General features: G+C 31.3%; 1 long non-coding RNA gene across 1 annotated transcript; it reads right to left on the reverse strand.

The window, feature by feature from the left end:
• Positions 1-2,084: 2,084 nt before the first annotated feature.
• Positions 2,085-3,293, reverse strand: LOC133178863 (uncharacterized). The gene is made up of 3 exons (XR_009720054.1): positions 3,185-3,293; positions 2,462-2,692; positions 2,085-2,248 (listed from the first exon to the last, which is right to left on the reverse strand). It is a non-coding gene; the product is annotated as an uncharacterized LOC133178863 (long non-coding RNA).
• Between the last annotated feature and the right edge of the window lie 17,916 nt (positions 3,294-21,209).

The following is a 21,209-nucleotide window of genomic DNA, read 5'->3' on the forward strand; positions in this document are numbered from 1 at the left end:
TTAATTTGGTTTTCCCTGTTATCATTCACACTCACATAATTTGTTTGTTTTATGTACAATTGCCAATGCGAATTCCTTTTAATAACATAACTCATTTATGGAACTTCTCATTCCCTAACATTTCTGTGTACAGTCACGAATCCAACTCACAGTTTTAGTAATATCGCAGCATTTCAAGAAACCGCCTTCACTCTCCACTTTAATAAACAACAAAACACTTAGGTATGTTGCATTTTGCCACTAACGTGACTTTAATTACTGAAAATAATTATAATTTAAGTAAAACATTAAATTCATTTATGACATCTTGAGTCGTTAGAATACAAAAGTGTGTGTTAAGAGGAAACATTTTTGCCGTTGTTAAGCAGAGTTTTTTTTCAGTCTACAACAAATTCTGGATCAACTTTGAGTTTTTCTCTTATTGCTTTACCCAGTCTTTAAAAACTTCAAACAAACCATCATGCTTTTTATTCTTTTAGATTTGCAGGAGTAAACATTTAAACACATTTCAGGCGTGCTTTTTCAAACTTAAGATAAAGATAAGAGGGATATTCAAGGCATTCTTCATGCAAATTTTTCTTCCCATTGTACTGAATGTCTTAAATGTAAAATTAAACCATGTTGTTTTCGTGACCGTTTTCATGTCTGACACCTAACATTGTGAAGAAAAACATTTTTCAAACAACACACTCCATGAAAAGGTAAATCGAAAAATAGTCAGAATATTCGTCAATCTTTCACCATTTTTATTTTCAATGTATATTAATGATCTTGAAGATTATTTACCGAACAAGAATATTGCAGGATTACAAAATATTTCAAGAACCAATGAGAACGAATTACTGATGCATTTTAAATTGTTGATTCTTTTTTATGCGGATGACACTGTTATTATGGCTGAATCAGTCGATGAATTATAACATGCAATTAACAAATTTTACACATATTGTTTACAATGGAGGTTGAAAGTGATTGTCGAAAAAACAAAGATCATAATATTCAAAGGGTCCTATTTTAAAACGAAAACTTTATTACGACAACTTAGTTATTGAAACTTTCAGAGAATCTAACTATTTAGGCGCTTTTTTTCACGCACAGGTTTCTTCTGTAAAACAAAAAAAACACATATGAACAAGCACAAAACGTGTACAAAAATGTGCGAAATTATAAGAGAAATTAGACAATTAAAATAACCAGTTCACTGCCAATTTGATCTTTTTGATAGACGCAGCTCTGTTAAGGCTGCATAAAGGGGGCGGAGCCTAATTAATACGGGAAAAGTTTACTGTGACATCACACAAATATAGCAATTCCTCACAACAAAAGAAAATGAAATAATTTGCGAATCTAAACTGCATAAAAGTAATCGAGAGAATTTATTGAATTAATTCTACCGTGTTTTTGTTTACAGGGTGTGCATGTTTCACACCGAGGTGCCTCCCTGTACGAAAATTTACGCCCTGACCTTAGGCGGAAATCAAAAGACGGAATCCGCCTTTATCTATAAAGAACTTAGTAAGACTATTAGACGGAGTCCGGGTGGAATCAGGGCGGAATAGGGCTCGAAATATTTAAATGAGTTAAGGCGTATTCCGCCTTTCCTAATATGGATTACTTTCAAGGCATATTCCGCCTTACCTGCAAGGCGTATTCCGCATTAATGGCAAGGCGTATTCCGCCTTACTTAGGTTAGGCGTATTCCGCCTTACTAGCAAGGCGTATTCCGCCTTAATGGTTAGAGGGATTTTGCATTAATGGTTACATAATCTGCCTATCACAGTGTATCAGCTATTGTTGTTTCAGACTTTTACAAACTTAACAATTAAAAAAACGAAATTATACAAATTATAAATCATTTATTTACAAGTTCTTTAAAATTCACTGACTAAAAAAATTTTACATTTAAAAATGTTATGCCTTGCCTTAAATTCACATGAAATAAAAAAATAAAAAATATTGTACCAAAACTTGATTTTTCTTCATACATCTACATAATAATGTGAATGTCACAGTTGAATTAACAAATAAAAAAAGAAAGACAAAACCATTGTTTTAAAGTCAGTTCAACAAAACAATTTGCTGTTAATTTACCACTGGTTGATTATTTTCACAAAATTCTTTCTGTCTGCAAGGAAAGAGTGTGTCATTTTTATTGTTCTTCTTCCTAAGTTATCTGGAATAACTTATCTTTTCCATGATTCAGGCTTTCCTTTGCCATTCTTCACACACGGTCACCACATGTTGAAGTCTATAAAGAAAATACAAACTGAGATGAATTTCTCATTTCAAAACAACTCTTCAACATTTTTCAATAAAATGACTCTTTTATGACATTCTATTCTGTATTACAGATCAGGATGCAAACAGTCTTGTCTAATTTCTCTCAACACTAAAATTTAAAAAATATAAGAATAATTTTTCATATATTTATCAGACGTCTCATGTCTTCATGTATTCTTACCTCTCATAACCTCCAATACAGTTGAATGAAGCACAGGTATTAGATTGCATTCCTTTTTCCCATGAATCTTCGGCAAGCTCTCAAATGAGAAGTCTCAGCAGCATTGCCAGTTTACTGCTAAGGGTGGATGGACAGTGACTTCTGGCCTTCATCCTGACTTGCCGCAGTTGCCACAGTCCTCATTTTACCTTTATCGGCCAAAATTGCTGAGGACTTGAAAAGCTCAAAGTGCTGAAATGTATAACACTGCACTGCAGAAAATCCTAACATCTACAGTTTTAAAATTGACTTAAATAGGTTTTTAATCTCTTGTTCAATTACTACTCATAATCTTCATATATTTGTAAAAGGTAATAACGTAAGACGCCATTCTACAAACACTTTTAATTTACATGTATATTCAATAGCTGCTCATGAAATATGTAGATCTAACTTAAACAGTTAAATGAATATATTCATATCCATGTATGTTTTGAAATGTACATTATGATGGATAATAACACAGAAAAAAAATTGCAGCTGCTTATTGAATAATTAGGAAAACTATCGTGTAGATGCATCAACTTAGGAGGAATGGTACACTTCAATATAGATGAAAAAATAAATTTAAAAAAAATTGTTCAAATTTCACCCCAAAAATGTATTTTAAGAATTTCATCAAGGTAAAAAAAAAAGAATTCCATGTACATGATGTATATATTAATATTTTAAATGATGACTTACATCTCACAACCTGACTCCTAATCCCAACTGAGCAGCGAACTACACTTTTAGAAGGGTGTCTGTGTCACCATTCCACTAACCACTGGTTAAACCAGTGCTAACACACATCATAACAAATTTTTCAATCGTTATTTTAAAACTGGAAGTAACTAAAGGTCGCTAATTTTAAAAGGAAATCGTATTTCCGGAAAACACATACGCAAAGTGAAAAAATAAAATTACAAAAGTACATGTTGATTAATAATTGACAAATGAATTACATGTAGTAATTTTTTTTTATCCTTTATCTTTGTACTTTTTTTTTACTATTTTAATCTAAAAGGATATACTCATAACATTGAAAATAAGGGGGTTGGGTAGGGTTGGGGGTTGAGGCTACCCTATATTAGGCAAAAAGAAATGGCGCCTGAAATTTTATGCGCAAACTTTTTTTATAACATCTGGGTTAGTGTAGAGTATAATGTGAATATAGGGCCCCAATGCTATTCCAGTTGGAATTAATTATCGGAGTAATGGTGGAGAGTGGTGTGTACATATTTTGGCTGTACGAATTCAAAAAAAGAGAGAAAAGAAAAAACACCGCTAAAAATTTTAACTTACCATTGTTTTTCACAGTTACATGTATTCCTGTATAGTGTTTAGAGGTCCTTCTTTGTCCATTCAGCATGTTCACCGAGCATAATTTGCTTCACTTCAAAGCTTAGTAGAATAACACCAAAAGTTGAATTTTATCACTCTTTTTTTCCAAAAACACATAACAAATTGAGTTCCTTTTTAAACTGAATAAGATATAAAGATTCATCAACCAAATTGACCAACAGTCATCACTTTCAAAATCTGCATTCAAACTGACCAATGCATCCAAAGAGAGGCTCTGTCTGAAAACTTCCGCCCCCTGTAGAGGGTGGTCAAGCAGGAGCGCATTAGAAACGTATATCTGACATACAATATGGCTGCAAAAAAATTACTCCTCTAGGAAACGCAATCTTCAATGTAATAAAAAGCCTAATATTCAAAGTCTAAGAACTGGATAAAAAGCCATGTTTGACTATTGTTTTTCGAATATCTCCCCCATTAGTGCCTTTAGAAAACAAGGTCATCTAGAGGAATGAAACATGTGGTCATAATTTAAACTGTTCATAATTTTAAGATTAATGCAGAATCCGTCTAAGAGCTAAGCCGGAAAACGTCTAACAAAATTACGCCTCAGATTTAAGGTGGAATCCACCTAAGATATGAGGCGGAAAACGGTTAAAGCTAAGACGTTTTCCATGTCCGCCTTTAGTACGGCTTAGTCCACCTAGCACTTAACCGGAATCCGTCTCAGTCCGCCCGGACTCCAGGCGGAAAACGGTTAAGAGTTTCGTACGGGTCATTAAATCGCCTTTTCGCAAGGGCATACACTTAATAGATCTTGACCATTTTTTGAATACACATAATGGACATATTCCTTAACTTGAAAAGTGCTGCCGCTTTCCTGAAATCGATAGCATAACTTAATAAATACATAAAATACTTGGTAAAGGTTACAGATATTTCGACATTAGCAAGATAACTTGAAATTTAAACTATTAAAATGCGAATTCTATTTAAAGCAGCAGCATTTTTCATAAACTACAAGTTATGTAGAAACAATCTATTACTTAAATTTTTAATTTTAACTAGGGTATGCCCTTGCGATATTGAAATTTGTTTGTGACCTACATACAGTACACATTACATGCATAAATTTATCACGTGACTATCAAATAACATGACCAAACCAAATTCAGTACAGAGCTAGGTATACAATGTTATTTCAAAGAATGTTAAAGTCATAAGATAATATAGTACCTTTACAAAATTAAAATTCATTTTAAAAAGGTATGTATCTATGCACGTTTATATTCTGTTGATTTCCTCGAAGTACGCCTTAACAGTGCTGCGGAGTTGTAGTACCGGTCTTACTATATGGCTCTAAAATATAGGGCTATGAAAATCTTGATATTATTAAGCGTTTGCAGTTCAAGTTTTTAAAATTTGTATTTAATTTGAAAAGTTCCACGCCATTATCGCACATGGTCTATGGTGAAACACGTCGCTTTCCTCTGTATATCTCGGTATATTGTAGAATGATTTCATATTGGGCAAAGCTTTTTTCAGGCCCGCCAAATAAAATCATAAATGTTTTATATAAACATATGTTTAAACTGTACTGTGATTGAAACTTAACAAACCAATGGTTATAGTGCATGGAGAAAATATGTAATATGTGTGGTTTATCAAATGTATGGTACGAACAGAGTGTCATTATGAATTATAAATGGATAACTGCTACTGTAAAACAAACATTACAAGATCAATTTATTCAAAAGTGGTCTAGTGACGTAAATGATTCTTCAAAAGGACAGATTTACAGAATTTTAAAACAAAACTTTGGATCTGAACAATTTATTGATAAGTAATATCCTAAATTTAGAAAAAAATATTTATAAAATTTCGTACTGCAAATCATCATTTACCAGTAGAGACTGGAAGAGGGCATGGTATACCACTGTGGGATAGAATCTGTACACTTTGTAATAATACTCAAACTGCTGATAAATTTCATTATATCTTAGAATGTAAAACTTAAGCTAATTAATGTAATTAAAATATTACCTAGCTATTATTATTCCCACAGACCGAACGTTATTAATGGAATGTTATTCATGGAACTAATGTCAACTAAAAACGAGAAAATGCTGAAAAAATATGCATATGTTTATTCTAAAAAAAAAAATCATGATGCTGTCTGTCCCCTTTGATATATTTTCCCCTTATTTATTTATTTTCTTTTTCAATCGTCTGTCATGTTTTTTTTTTTCTTTTTTTTGTTGTGTATATGTACCTCTGACCAGTTTGTATATAATGTATATATATGTTATTAATGTAACAATATTTTGGTTTGGATGAATAAACTGAACTTGAACTTGAAATTCTTGTACAAAATACAATGGGGTGTCTGTGAAGATGTTCTGGCTTGAAATTTACAAGCTGAAGTTTCACTACGATCACCTATAATTTTGTGTTATTACAATAATTCACTGTTTTACCGATATATTTATGGACTAATCTTTCTCTATGGAACCACTAATGCCGATTTCGAGAAAAGTAATAAAGCTATTGTCAGTGTTTAAGTGAATTTCATAACCTTTACCTGTACATAGAATTTGAGTCACCAGTTGAGAAAAAAGTCCAGGAAATGCTTTTATGCAGGTTTCCACAACATTTCAACAATAACACTGTTTAACAATCATAAAATATGTGATGTATTCCTTGAAGAATAATTTCATCTCAACTGATCGTAAATTGAACCTATTTACATCCCAATGCAATAGATGAACAATGCTCAAACTTTTGTTTCAAGCTTACTGCATTAATTTTTTTTCATTTCATTGATGGCACATAAATCGATATTCGAAAAACTTTCTTTATCAACCAAAAAAGGCAATCGTTCTTTATTAATGTTAATGCTTTATGAATACGACGTTCTGCGTAGACGTGAAATATACCATGTATGTAATTGTTTTGTTCTTTTATGGAATACTGCAAATTGACTACAGTTTCAATTGTTCAACAATTTTCATTATCTCTGCTTTTTTCTGTCCGTGTTACCATTACGATGAAATATTTCTAAAAGTTTTCCTCAACTCAGAATGCACTTTCAGTTAAAGATTGGAGTGTCCCTGATGAGCATAGAAATTCCGAATTGTCCATCAGCTGGGTAGCATGACCAAAGTGCTTTCCGAATTAAAAGAGCATCATTGTTGATGATAAATATTCTGCAAATCATATAACATGGGCATACGATGCAGATCTAATAAAAAACAATAGATGTAGCTAAGAATTACTTTGAAAGAAAAGCATTAATAACATACAACTGATTTTCCTTCCCATGAAGGGTATTTCGTAAAGTTAAATTCTAGGTTAGGGTTTATTCTGCTTTTTGATAAGTGGATATACATATATCTAATTTATAAATTAAATTAATTTTCTTAAGAAAAAAATCATCTGTTTGTGCAAATTAAAAATACTTCATGAAATAATATTTACTTCAACTGAATATTTTCAGTCGGAAGAGCGCTCGCTGCATGATAGGAAGGTCAAGTGTTCGAATCACGGCCTTAAGTCTATATAAAATAGGTAGCAAATGTTCCTTTGCCAAGCGCTCGGGACTTTGAAGTGAAAGTTGCGGGTCCATCGGATGAGACCTTAAAAACCGAGGCCCCGTGTCAAGGCAGGCGTTGGCACAATAAAGATCCCTCACTGCTCAATGGCCCTGAATGCCGAGAAAAAGGTCTAATTAGCCTTTCACCGATATATAGTGACGTCTCTTTATGAGTGGAAAATTCTCGAACGGGACGTAAAACAGCATACAATCACTCAATCAACTGAATATTTTCTCCTTTATTTCTCGAAATTTTGCCGATATATATATATATATATATATATATATATATATATATATATATATATATATATATATATATATATATATATATATATATATATATATATATATATATATATTGTGTACTTTAGAAATCATGGCTACTTTATAATTTTTTTTTTTTTTTGCTTGATTCCCTCCACAAACTAAGAATATTTGGTTGTGCTCCCCAAATTGAAATTGATTACTACGTGCCTGGTATGAAAGATATTTCTTTAGTAGTGTAAAAGGTCAACTGTTTCATGACTCTTTCATCAATGTAGCGTGTAGAGTTTTGATCTACAGAAATGAATATAAACAATAAAATGATTTCTGTTTGTTTTTATGAGGATGAATGGTTGCATTCATTCCAAAAAACGCTTCGTAATCCGTTCAAGCTGGTTGTATTATTCATTTATTGCAATCATACATTCCCATATATAACAACTAAATATTTTTTCCCCTTTTTTTTCTTATGAAAACCACTTTCCTTAAGGACAGATGATACAAACAAAAAAAAATAGATGCCTGGATTGATATATATTTTAGACCTATTTTGGTTGTAAATGTTGCATATATTAAATTTCTAATTGTAAAATTTCTATGATATGTTCAAAACTCTACCTTTCTGCAATCACGCTTATATTTTTTTTTTTGTCACTTTGTATTATTGTAAATTTTTGAATGAAAATTTAAAATCTATGCGAATGACCTTATTCATTTTACTTATATAAACATGATTTTAGTTCTTGAATTTGGAAAAAAAAACTGTTTGTCTCATCTATCCTTAACCAATCCGTTAATTTTAATCTAGAGTACTAAGTTTAGTTTTTTTAAAGGCACCTCTATGAAAGATGTCTCAGGTTTGTCACTCGTCAACTTTTGAGAAAAATTTGGTCCGAACCTCTAACTTCAAAATAATTTATTACAATTCAATTTTTATAACATACCTGAATTAAACAATTTAAATTATATAAATTTTCAATTGTGAAACTGCTCACAATATTGTAAAGCAACAAGGGACTATTTCTTATGGAGTAAGGATATTTAGAAGAAAATTCTTCATATTTACACATTTGTTTAATTTAATATCGTGGAACTTTAACCCTACATATTTTCACTCAGAGAATTGTTTTCGTTATTATATACTAGTAGGAATATTAAATATAGGTTTCAATTAATATCTTTAGAACAAATTTTACTCAACAGACTTTGTCAAAAGAGAAAGATTTATTAAAAATGTCAAGATAAAACTTAATCGTTTTTTGCCCGGAAATCGCATATCTTGACAAATATCTCAAAATTTACATCACTGACCCAACTTTTTCTTTCATTGTTTAAAACTATACGATACTCTCACCCTATCAGCACTAAAATCATAAAAAGCTTGATACAAGAAAAATGTTTTATTTCCGGTTTATATTTTTTTTTAAATACCCCAAATATGATATTTTTTAATGCAAAAATGTCTCACAATAATTTATGCGCATTAAGCAGGATTTTTTCAGTAATAAATATTATTCAAACCATCTAACAAAAAAAGAAAATTATATGAATTGCCATGGTTACAAATGGTAAAATATAATAAAGATTAAAGTAATTAACTTAAAAGTTAGAATTTCAGTGCAAAAAGATCAAATTTTTTGTCCCGTTGCTTAGTAAGATGTACACTGAGCCCTAATTTTCATTGCAGTTTTGAGTCATGCTAAATGAATAGTTACCTAAAATATACTTCTCAAAAAAAATCCTTCGTATAACTCATCTCAGGAGTGACATACCTAAAGCAATGGGTTCTTCTATCAGTGAAATGTAGAGATCAATAATGAAACATCGTACGAACTTAAACGAACGTACTTTATGCGATTATTTACTTATAAAGACATAAATATAAACGATAAAATGCCTTTCTTTAGTTAATAATACAATATTAAAAGGCTATGTATGTTTTCTGCAATAGTTACATCCGTAAATGCCTATATTCATAAGCAAAGAAAACATTTTATTTTTTATTTAAATATATAAACAAAGAAAGGATTTCGTTGTTTAATAAATGGTAAACCCCCATCCCTACGGCAGTAAAATTTCCATTCTTTTTTTGTTAAAGTGGGTCATATTTTGTAACGTAAATAATCTCGACCGCAATTTTTACTTTTTTGGATCCGAAAAGAGATAATTTATGAATATTCATATCTTTTAGTGTTGTCCTTGAGGGGTACATGATGTTAAATAAAAATTCCTCTGCCACTGGTTGCTAGCTTGCTTGTATACATTTTTTTTCTTATAAACTTTGAAGAAATGAAAACTCAGAATTGTGTGTTATTGGTGCTTTATATGACCTCCAGATTAGGTCAAATGTAGAATGATGTAATACTAGTAATACAAGTTTTAGACCATTTTTATACCCCTGCTTGAAAAGCGGGGTTGGGGGGATAGTGATGAGGGTTTCCGTTCGTCTGTCTGTCTGTACGTCTGTCCTTCCGTCTGTTACGCTTTAGGGTACCCATCTCTTATTCGCAACTCCTCTTACACCACTGAATAAAATTTTAATTAATGAGACTTTCACAGAATCCTTATTTCACAGTGTCATTGTGCACCTCCTATTTTACTTTTTGATTGGACTCATATTTTAGGTTCCCCATAGCAAAATACGGGCACTGCCATTCTTTCTTTAATATCAGGGGTGCCCATTTCTTATCCAAAACTCCTCCTATACAACTAAATAAAATTTAATGATACTTTCACAGAATCTTAATTACATATTGCCATTGTGCACCTCTACTTTATGATTTGATCGGACAGATATTTGGGCTTTCCCATAGCAAAAAATGTATTATTGCCAATATGAACACAAATAAGGAGGGGGGTATCATTCGTGAACTCAGTGCTTACAGTACCTCTAGTTTATACTGTTTTGTCTGTGGAATACTCCGTTTACACGATCAAGACAAAGGGCTCACGGCAGGTGTGAGGGTTCACGGCAGGTGTGACGGGTTATAATCTTCCATGGCATCTGACGTTTCCAAGGGGTCCGAGTTTAATGTGCTCTTGCCTTAATTGTTTCTGTTAGAGCACAATTACTGGTACTGTTAGTTATTTTCACACATCATTCCTAAAAGATTTATAATTTATATATAGTATTTTATCTTGACCAGGGAGAGATCATTAGCTACAAAAAGGTGTAATGATTATTCAAATTAACAAATCATCTTAGGTATAAACGTATGACCCGAGTTTTGAAAAGTGTAACATATTTGCAGTTAAATGCTGGGATGAATTATACATGTACGATTACTTTAAGTATTCTCAGTACTCTGATATTTTTTAATGATGGCTGAAAGCTTTCTTGCATTCATGGCTGATCGACATTGCACCAGCTGGCACATGTGTAAAAGGGGGAATTTGCAGAGATACAATTTCTTAATTTACTTCCATAGCATATAACGAGTCTACAATCATGTCGTTCATATACTTAGGGGGTTTAAATCACGTCTCAAAATTTTTTTATATAGCAAAGTTTACATGTTATTAAAATCATATATCTAAAAATCTTTGCTAGAAAATTAATATTGTTGATGTTTCAGCGATTCAAATTTTGAATTTCTCAGTATGCATATTTTGATCGCCGATGCTATGCGTCATTGCTTTGACGTCATAGGTGTCAGGTCAAGCAAAGTACTTACTGTGTATACAAAACGACTCATTCGTTGTGTCTATCAAACATGTTAGTAAATAAATAAGTGATATTTGACAGCTAGCAAGGTATAATTTGTGGCTTTAAGATGCACAAATGCGCACAAGAAAAGGTTTTAGGAAGACTTTTTTTTTTTTTTTGCTAACGCGAGGGCTTTGTCTCCATTCAGAAAAATCGTTTATGCCCGATCACGATTTTTTTTCTGTACCGCAGAAGGATTTTAAGGACAAGGTACCATTTTCAAATATAAAAAACCCAAAACGCATTTTTAAAGTCGCACAGAATCTAGTATATGCTATTAGGAATGTTGTGAACTTCGTAAATGTGTACGGCGCCATCGAACAGTGTTGAACAGTGTTGAAGAAATGTCATTTCTAGTACATGATATTCACTGGAACAGATAGAACATTTTTATTCAGTTTATTAAAATAATGAAGAAGTTGAATTTAAATTATATATTTATAAATATTTACGAATTCCAACTTTAGCTATTCATTCTTCATTCTATTTAGTCGGAAGTCCCGAGTTGTCAGCGGCTTCGTCTTCGGTGTCCTCTCCTATAGATAGTTTTCATATGACATATTTTCTCTCCGAGTTATTTCCCTTGGCCGCCATCTTGGTGGTCAACCTGGTAATTTTTCCTCTTTGTCTTACCAAATCTAAGAGGGTGTAGCAGAAATATTTGGGGGAAAATCTTTATAGAATAAAAATAATGAAATAAAGGAGGCTCTAACAAATATATATTTTTCAGAAAAGTAATGCTTCCTACCCCACAATGGCCAGTATAAAAAGTTAAAGTTGGTTGAATAATGAAGGAATATGAGCATGTTGACATCCAATATGGCTGCCGAAGGGAAATAACTATTGCTAATTTGGGCCTACTGAAAACTATCTATGTTGTCGGCATATTTTCTTGGTTATTTCTCGGTGCTAGACGTTCATACATAAAAGATTGACCGTCCATAACTAAAAGAATATCGTCGATGTCAAAATTTCCCCGATCTTATTGTGTTGTGTATATTATTTAACGTCAAAATCTATTTGATGCATTTTTTCTTACGATAAGCTTTATAAGTTCTAATTGAACATTGACACCTATGACGTTTCAGTACCACGTGACCCTTATCTAATAAGTGGAGATTTTTACTTCGAGAACTCTATATTAAGGGCGGGTGAATTAAAAAAAAATGACCAAATGCATATTTATCAACCTACACTAAAAATACAGGCAATGAAAATAGATTTCCATGTCTCAGCATATGTCTTTAGATAGTGTCTAAATACCTGCCAAATATCTCATTGATATCTCAATTAACAAAAAAGTTATGCCCACAAATAATGCTAAAATTGTCAGGAGTGCAACACCTTTTTGTGACATTTTGAAATTTCAATATTTTTTGGAGATCTGTAAAATAAAAAATAATGCTTCATGTTGAAAATAAAGACTTTTCTGATAATATTAAAAGTATTGAGCTTTAAATGTGGACTGTCATAACTTTTGTTTAATCAAGTTGTGGCCATGGCTGATGTTTAAAAAAATGTTATACCATGTCAGGAGTGCAACAGAAAAATGTAGTGTTGCCAAAAAAACATCAACTGTAAAATTCTGATAGAAAATTAAGACAAAAAAGAATTTTGGAAGTGTAAAATAATAACTGATATACATTTTAAAGCTTAAAAATGTTATATAAATCACAAGCATCATTAATGAGAGTCAAGTATATGTGCATACCCCAAAATGTCAGGAGTGCAACATTTGATGTTTTGCTCCTAAGCATGAAAAACTATTATCATTATATGATTTTCTTATTTTCATTTTGGAAAATAAAGACACAAAGAACATTTTTACAAAATAGATTTATCAATTACAGGATCTGTCTGTGCTTCAGATCCATATTTCTATGGTCAGGAGTGCAACACATTTTTTAAAAGATTCAAGTTGTGTGACGAAAAGACTTCTATTCATGCTTAGAAGTAATCATTAATTAATAATGATCTTTTTGTGTAATTTAGTGCTAAATTACTGACAGTTTCATTATTAAAATCCTTCCTTTTTCAATTTTATCGATTCAGATGTGTTTTGATCTTTTTGTGATTTTTTTTAATGAACGTTAAAAATAAACACACTAAAACATTGTCATAAAATTCAAGTAATTCCTCCTCAACTTCACTGAAACAACAGAACAAGTTCTTATATAATTTACACTTCACAATTCCACTTTAAAGGCCCCAATGCTTTTGGTCAGGAGTTCAACAAATATGTTAGAATTATAAATCATCCACTTAGAATAAAAATAAAGAAAAAATGATGAGTAGAATTTCTCTAGTGGGTTACTGTGTTTGTCTTCTAAAGGAAAATATGCTTTGAAATATATTTTATCTTCTAAATATACATTTAAGCTAGTTTTTGGGCATAAAATAGGGTATAATTCCAGATAAAATGCGAATTTTAAATACTTTCATCTGTTTTAATTATGAAGTATTGGACTATAAGTATTGCACAATTTCATTACCACTTGATGTTGCCAACACTTCATGAATTTCTGTGTTCTATGGTTTTAATTTTAAAGTATACTGCAGTCAGGAGTGCAACAAAACTGCTTCATAATTACCGATGCTTTTTAATTATCTTTACTAAAAAATAAGTTGAAAAAAAATGCTTGATACTATTTGATGTTCAAAACACAATGTCTATCAACAAATTACAAAAATTTTACAGTCAATTCAGGGAATAGTTCTCATTATTTCACATATATTTTAAATACATTTTATATATATTACATTTTGCAAATAATCATGTTTTAAGGTCTTCAAAATATGAAAAACCTGCTGTAAACGATGAAAAATATCAACATGGCAAATGGATTTACAAAGTAAGAATGGGTTATTGTGTGATATAATTTTTAAAACAATGTTAAATAAAATACATATCAGATGTCAGGAGTGCAACACAATAATGTAACATAGGGTCACCTCAAAATCTAGTATTTTTTGTAAGAGAACTCGTATAAAACAATTCTTTTTTGGCTTAGATTTAAAGAATAGACTTGAATGGACAAAAAAGTGAATTTTGGGGAACTTTATTGCTTCATATTTTTTTCATATTAAAACTTTTCAAACCAGAATTGAAAAAATAATGTAAAATAACAATCAAAAAGCCAATTTTTTGTCACATGTACAAGAGAAGATACTCATTCAAGGTCTAGATTTAATCATTTATACCCCTTTTACCATTTTGAAGCATAAAAAACTATAATTTCTTGTGATTATGTATTTTAGAAAGTCTTTTAAGGTGTAATGATATTTTCTTTTTTCAAAAGAAATTTTTCTAATAAAAATTCTGAAACTTTTAAATCCAATTGTCTATTCTATTGTCACTTCAGGATTTTATACTAGAATGCATTTGCAGTATGATGATACAAGTGAAAAATATGTAACAAGTAGTTGAATTTTGCCAAAAAAATTCAGTTTGGTGGTCATTTTTTTTTAATTCACCCGGGCGTTTTATCGCCTAATTATGACAGGTTTCAAACTTATTTCATAATTAAACGATAATTATATGTTTTTAGAATATAAGTGTGTTTCATTTAAAAAAAAAATTAGATACGTGATAAAAACCCTTTTAATATATATACAACTACATGAACAACCTCTACAGGATGTGCTGATTTAAGTATGTACACGAATGTACATGTACTTACATAATCGGATTTCCAACTGGTACAGGTCAAATAATGAGATAAATGTCATAATGTCATGTACTTTGACTGCAGGCCCATAGGAAAGAATTCGGGGGAGGGGGGCGCTACCCAACATTTTCAGTTGGGATGGGGTGGGGAAGGGACTACTCAGTCATCAAAATAAATTAATTCCTTGACAAGCAAAAAAAATTTTTTTTTAAATTAATTATTAATTCAATAATTAATTATTGAGTTGCTCATCCATAAAGAAGCTTTGTTTTCTATAGTATGCTTTATGTCGGCAAAATTATAAAGGGGCACGGTCCCCGTCCCCCCCCCCCCCCATACTACGGCCATGTGACTTTCTGACATTCTGGTATTTCAAAATAAAATGTAGATCAGTATTTACTTGAATCATGCATCTATAAGGATGTGGTTGTTGACTCATGAGGAAATGTGAAGATAAGGTTGACGACCACAAACACATAAATACAAGATGAAAAAACTGTGCGATCTTTTCAAGTTAATACATCAGTCAATCTCCATAAATTATTTAAATATTTTTACTTCAAAACAATAATATCAATTGGATATATCAAGGGAATTTTCTCAAAAGGTAGGTTCTTTGAAGCATGTCAGATGGGGGTTTTGCGATGCATTTAAGTTAGTACATGTACATAACATAACATGAAAAATCAGTTTTAAGTAATATTTTCTAGAACATACCAAATGAATGAAATATTTATCTTGTCAATATTGAATGATGTTCTGATTGAAAAAAAAGTAAAGGATGACATTTATTTCAGTATTTAAAAATTGGAGGGACCCATGTATGGACGTTTGCACGCTAACATCTTGAATATTTATTTTTGTCCTCTGCGTGTGGTTTATCTGTACATGTGTATAATTATATAAATATTGCATGTAGTTGAGTGTAACATTGAAAATTTTCACCCCAAGAAAAACCATTGTCGGCGCAGCCGAGGTTGACAATGGTTTTCGAGGGGTGAAAATTTCAATGTTACACTCAACTACATGCAATATTTATTATACTATACTGAATGTTTTATACAAATACATATAAAAGTGAACCTTGCGCGCGTAAATTCTGCGCAGTCACTGCAAAGAAAGAAAGAAAAGGGTTTGTAATAGATACAGAATGGTTACGCAGGTTATTCATTAAAATCTTTTTGATTTTTTTTTTTTTTTTTTTTTTTTTTTGTATATTAATTTGTGTACGGCTTTAACAATGTTCATATTATTTTGTTGTCCCAAGTTATTATTATAATAGATGTAATCACAATTATGTGTATTACAATGTACATGCATGACAGAACACCAGAAAAGTTAACCAAATGTTGACAAAATATTAATATCATGATAAAGTATAGTGCATACAATTTCCCTTGTTGAAGTTGATGTCAGACTCTATACATTGAAAAAAATAATGTCTGTCTGAAGACAAAATTTCCTTTATTGTCTTGGAATGAAAAAAAAACTTTAAATCAAAATAATTTGTATCGATTTATCTTTAGAGAAATGCATTCGGAAATTATTTACAAGAACTTGTTATTTTCAATGATAGACATGCCTAATGTGTTTACACATGCAACACTAATAATTGTAGACATATGAATGGCGAGAGAGGATCGGAATTATCAAGTATGTTTGGGCCAGCTTTTCCTCTTAAGAAGTTTAATTTTCTGTTCCATTTTAATTGATATTTTAAATCTTTATAAAAGCATGTGATGTGACTTTTTCTATCTTCGTTCCAAACATCATTTTGTTAAATGGCGTTTTGTTAATGACAATTAAAACTAATAGGGAACCGCATGGAATAAATAATTGCGTGCCAAAAAAAAATAATAAATAATAATACATGTAATAAAGGAAGTGAACACATCAATATTTGCATCAGTAATATGATTGTTTCTTCTCCTAACTTGTTAAAACGCAGGTAACAAAATTTTAGCTGGCTAGCTGTCAACACATTATAATTAGTTTCGCACCTTGGAAAAATTGATCAGTCGCGGCGTCAGGAAATAACTTTTCTTTGAGATATGGCGACTTAAATTACGATGTATTAATTAGCAGGGATAACAGCTCAGGATGCCTGGTTCATTTCCCGTGGAATTAAGTAAGGTGCCTGGTTCATTTCCCGCGGAATTAAGTAATGTGCCTGGTAGATTTCCAGGGGAATTAAGTAAGGTGCCTGGTTCATTTCCCGGGGAATTAAGTAAGGTGCCTGGTACATTCCCAAGGATTATGTTTAGGATCCAGCGAGATAAAGTTGGGTTTCTGTTCGGGTGAACAATTTTTTAACTCTGCATTTTTGTCTCAATTGCAACAAACTGTCTGAGATCTCCTCCACTTTCCCATTCTCAAATGCAAAAAGAATACAAGATGTGTCTGTGAAACACTGAAGCCCCCCGTATGGCAGCTTATGGCGAAGGTTAAAGTTTGTCAAATGCAAGTCAAACTTCAGGTCAAGAGAACAAAAATGTTGGTACCCAAAGAAAGGACTTGTCTTGCGGAATATACTTGTGAAATATGAAAGCTCTAGCACCAACTGTTGAAAATTTATGGCGAAGGTTAAAGTTTTTTTAAAGTAAGTAAAACAGCAAGATCAAGGTCAAATGGTGCCCAAGGGAAGGTCTTGTCACAAGTGATACACATGATCGTGAAATGTGAAAGCCCTAGAATCAAACGTTCAAATGTTATGGCCAAGGTTAAAACTTTTTAAAAGGTCAAACTCCAAGATCAAGGTCAATGCCAAAACTGTTGATATCCAAAGTAAGGTCTATTCACGCGGAATACACATGTGAAGTATGAAAGCCCTAACACAAACTGTTTAAAAGTTATGGCCAAGGTTAAAGTTTTTTAAAGTAAGTTAAACTCCAAGGTCACGGTCAAAGGGTCAAAGTTGTTGGTATCTAAATGAAGGTCTTGTCTCAAGGAATGCATATGTGAAGTATGAAAGACTAACACCAACTGTTCAAAACTTATTGCCAAGGTTAAAGTTTTTCAAAAGTAAGTCAAACTCCTAGGTAAAGGCCAAAGGGTCAGGATTGTTGGTATCTGAAGTAAGGTCTTGTCATAAGAAATGCATATGTGAAGTATTAAAGCCCTAGCACCAACTGTTTAAAAGTTATGGCGAAAGTTAAAGATTTTCAAAAGAAAGTCAAACTTTTAAATCTTTAAAAATCTTTTTCTCAACAACCACTGGGCCAGAAAAACTGAAACTTATATGGAAGCATCCTGGGTTAGTGTAGATTCTAAATTGTTCAAATCATGACCCGTAAGGGTAGGGCGGGGCCACAATAGGTATATTAAAAGGGGGGAAATCTGGTAAAGAACAGCATAGCCAAAGTTACTCAGGTGAGCGATGTGGCCCATGGGCCTCTTGTTTAAAGTTAATTTTCATTTTCAATTCTGTTTTATACATACAGAATTTTTTTTTTTTTTTTTTTTTTTTTGAAGATGATAATGTTCATAAAAGCATTTTGTCATTTTTTTAATGAAAGTGTTTCATGAAAGTGTGTGTATATATATATATATATACATTAATGGTAAAAGAAAAGGCGAGTCGTGACATTTTCTGCTTTTGAGAGTTGCTGGTAAGTTACATACCATGGTTTAATTGGTTTGATGATTGATTTTTGTGGTGATCAAATTATATATATATATATATATATATATATATATATATATATATATATATATATATATATATATATATATATATATATATATATATATATATATATATATATATATATATATATATATATATGTATATGGCTGAAAATGAATTTTTTTATATGAAAATTTGTAGGCAGCTACCTCATTCTATTCTTAAAGAAACATTTTTATTTCGTTTAATTTACTTAGTTTCACAGTATATGGTTTAATCGACTAAGAAAACTACAAAATCTGGTGTTCAGTGAAAACGGTGAAATCACAGAATTATTATTACGAGAATTAAGTTCTTATTTGAAAATAAATTTCCTTTCAACTGTGATTATAATCCTGAGAGTTAATCTTATAAACTTAAAAGGAATTGCTTAGTGTCATATAGATAAAATTTTAGGTGATCTTTTGCTCAGCTAGTTCATAAACCTGTACCATGTTGACTGTCATTTTACATTAAGGTAGATTTTTTGGTGATTGTGGTGACAGCTATTTTAGTTTCTAGATTTTTTCTTATGATCAAGTGGATTTATTGATGGATAGAGATCATGCAAGGTACTCATAATTTGTTATCTGTAGGACTTATAGAACCATGTTTTATATTTGATAGATACCCATAAAAACTTTTATACGTTCACTCTTTAAATCCATGCAGTTTTTTAAAGTTAATTTTCATTTTCAATTCTGTTTTATACATACAGAGAATTTTTTTTTTAAAATGATGATGTTCATTAAAGCATTTTGTCATTTTTTTTTAATGAAAGTGTTTCATGAAAGTGTATATATATATATATATATATATATATATATATATATATATATATATATATATATATATATATACATTAATGGTAGGAGAACTTGCATGCGCACTTTAATATCCATTAGGTTTCTCAAAGTAGATTGACTCAGGTAGGAGAGTAATTTCTGGATTATGGATCGGTCACTGAAGGTGTATGAATACATTAAACCCTTACAAACATTCCAGTCATCTTGATAGACCTGTTAATGTTTACAAGCACGTGAATCAATTTGATTTTAAACCACAGGTGAAAAGTGGCTGAGGGATATTATTTGATTCAGGGTATTATTTGTTGTTAAAAACTCGGTATTTGGTGTGGCATCCAGTTGGTTGGTAGATGACGGGATGAGTTGTTTAATTAAATTGAGAGGACATCATCTTGACATATTTCACAGTATGGAAGGTTATCATGATAAAATGAAACTGCTTACAGGTATTTATACATGTACATCAAGCAAATATGGCTAAGGGACTAAAGATGCATTGCACTTTTCTCTTAAAATTTTGTATGAATTAAGGAATTGAATGATGAAAAGTTAACTTATGAAATTCATGCTTGCAAGTTAAAAGAGAATTTTTTAAAATTTTCTTCATTTTTAGCTCTACTGGTCTAAGATCAGAATTATGGGCTTATACATTCGTAAGAACACTAAGTTACATCTTTGTTTGTTTAAACTGTATTTTCCAGCAATGCCCCCCCCCCCCTAGAGTTTTGCTACAATTTCAAAAAAAAAAAAAAAAAAAAAAGATACAGGAAATCTGTATGTCTTCAAAAGATGCAGTACATGTTTCTGTACATATTTTCCAGACTTTGATAAAAAGTTACTAAAAATAGAAAATTTAGAACTGTGAATTTCTTTCAAAACACTAGTCATCCTACCGTTTTAATCCTCCGATGCAATATGTCAATAAAATTTGGTTCTAGTGTTGAAACATTTGACTGAAATTACCATCAATTATCCGCTTAAATGATTTTTTTTTTCTTCTGTAATTGTGTCATTTGCAATCTGTCATATATAGCTATGTAATATTCAAATGAAAATGTTCAATTTGACAGAAGTAAGATTTTAAATGACATAAAAGAAAACAGACAGAAATTAAAATAAAAACCTCACCTTTTCCCCCAGCCCCAAAAAGGAGGAAAAATCTACATATTGTGGCCTTGTTTTTGACTGGTCATGATTTTCAAAAACCACACTATGATTTGCTAATGGATGACCAGGTGATTTAAGTGGACAAAACATGGAATGCTTATCAAGCTAAGCATGTGGTATCAATCCAAAAGTAGACATTATTTTGATATCTTTCCCCCCTTTAATCCTGTATAAAAATAGACAATTCTTGACAGGAGAGAAATTTTTAAATTAGCCAGTTAAAATCAGATTTTAAAATCTTTTTATTTAAAGAAAATCATGCTTGTTATTTTAAGCACAAAAGACTCTTTTAATTGAATATCTAATATGATACATTCTGTATATAATGGTATTTTATTATCTATAATGCATATGATCATATCTGTGTTTTTATATGTTGTTGGGAGAAGGAGGGGGCAAGGTTGTCCCTAAGACCCGGGGGCCGGGAAATTTCCCCACCTATAATGACGTTATCCCGCTGTTACTCTAGTATTCTTCCTTAACCTCAAGTTAGGAGAGGAATCCCAGACCCCCTTCTACTTTTTGAATTTCCCCTGCTACTTCAATTCTTAGGGACAA

This window comes from Saccostrea echinata, unplaced genomic scaffold, assembly GCF_033153115.1.
Source record: "Saccostrea echinata isolate AGI-Se365-2 ecotype Australia unplaced genomic scaffold, CSIRO_AGI_Sech_v1 ptg000003l, whole genome shotgun sequence".
Taxonomy (NCBI): Eukaryota; Metazoa; Mollusca; class Bivalvia; order Ostreida; family Ostreidae; genus Saccostrea; species Saccostrea echinata.